The sequence below is a fragment of the Myotis daubentonii genome, chromosome 3 (assembly GCF_963259705.1).
Source record: "Myotis daubentonii chromosome 3, mMyoDau2.1, whole genome shotgun sequence".
NCBI lineage: Eukaryota > Metazoa > Chordata > Mammalia > Chiroptera > Vespertilionidae > Myotis > Myotis daubentonii.
The window spans coordinates 204,281,628-204,283,566 of NC_081842.1; positions in this window are offsets into that span (position 1 = coordinate 204,281,628).

Here is a 1,939-nt window from a genome sequence, read left to right on the forward strand (position 1 = left end):
CACCCACTGGTCAGCATCTCCTGTCTGTCCTGTGGCAGAGGCTGTCCATTGCTGCGTGGCTGGCAGAGCAGGGGAGGGCATGGGCAGCTCCACTTGGATTTGCCCTTCACTCCACAGGGTGGGTGGTGCCATGGAAATAAGTTCTGGAGTCAGGAGAACTGGGGCTGGAATCCCAGGTCCACTCCTTACGGTTGTGATCCTCCCTGACGCTCAGTCGTCCCATCTTCAACCTGAGACTAGGGCCATCCGCCTTGGAGCATGGTTGCCAGGACGCTGACGTGACGTATAAAGAACCTAACAGAGTGGCCTGTAGTAAGCACCGAGAAAGGCTCACTCCCTAATAAATACACAGGCCACCTGTTGTGATCCCTACGCAACAGGTGGCCAGGGGAGGAAGGCCGGGGGGCAGACCAGTCCCCAAACCAGCTCCAACCCCAAGCCAGCACCGAGGGCACAGGATTTCCCCAGGTTCCCTATCCGAGTCTGTGGGCAGTCCTTGGAGAGATTTAATGGGGATGGTATCTCCCCCTGGGAGAGGAGACCCCCAACGTCTACCAGCAAAGCTGAAGGTCACATCAAGTCTGAAAGGCGACTTTGTTCTTCCGGCTTTTCCGTTATGCATGAAAGAGCAGACAGCGGGTGCTCGGGATTCATAATTTGAGACATCGGGAGACTAAAGACATTGGCCAAATTTAAACCGAAAGACAAACTTGTTGGGTGTCTTTTCAGATTATGGGGGAAGAAGAAAGGAGAGACTTTAAGTTATCTAGGATCCACTCAGAATTCACAGCGCGTCTTCCGGACGGCTGACATCAGAGGGCTCTGCCTCTGGGTTCAGAACATTTGGAGAATCACTGTTTGACAGGAACAAAGGCAGAAAGTCTGAGGAGACCCCACTGGAGCCGGAGAGGCCGGCCTTCCTGTGCGGGCACCGTGTGGCTCGCCAGAAGGACAAGGGCACCACCACCGCAGATGTGGCTCCAGGAGGCCAGGACCTGGGGGGTCAAGGGTCACACATTTCTGAGTCTGGGCTGAGGCTCTGCCAAGTGCTGGAAATGTGACTGCCTTCTTCGCGGGCCGCAGGGCCTTGGTGCTTGCAGTCGAGGGCTAGTCCCATCTGACTCAACAGGCTACGGTGATGAGATAAAGTCGGGAGCTTAGCAGAGCCCGGGGCACAGAGTGGAGCTCGGTTAAGAGGAACTGTCAGTTATCAATTTCACTTTGACATCCTTAACCACATTTGGTCCAAATCGCTTTTTGCTCTGATAACCTTTAGCTAAGCCCTCCAATCACATCACCAATATGATAATGGTCACCTCTGAGTCCCACAAAACCCAGGGAGGTGGGAAGGGTAAAGCTTATGATACCCTTTTCCCAGATAGGGAAGCTGAGGCTAAAGGAAAGAGGTCACTGATCCAAGGTCAAACCCCTAAGTGGCAGAGCCAGAGCTAGACCTGAGGTCTCCCAAGTCACTGAAACACATTTTCCACCAGCGCCCCCCCCCCGCCCCCGCCCCCAGTCCCGTCACACCCAAGCCACACACCGAGTCCACGGGACCTGACTGGACTGCCAGCCCAGCACTGAGCTCCAGGCTGGTTTGTGCTCAGCACAGTCTGTCAGACGAATACATTTGGGGGGCCCACTTGAGTATGTGATGGAAATGATGGACGACACTCTCCCCAAGAAAAATGTACATAGAAACACACAATCGTATGCAAATTCTGGGGGTTCACATACCCTGGTTAGGAAGCCCAGACTCTTCGGGGCTGACGTGCTGAGCTGTCCAGAGATGACCTCATCACATCCCCACCTGCTGGTGAAAAGGGGGTCCTACTGGGGCCAAAGACCGTGTCTCCCTGGGCCCGTGGCCGCTGCTGCTCCAGCCCCTGGAGGGCAGGCACTGCTCCACGCGGCCCTAGGACACTCCATCCACATGCTC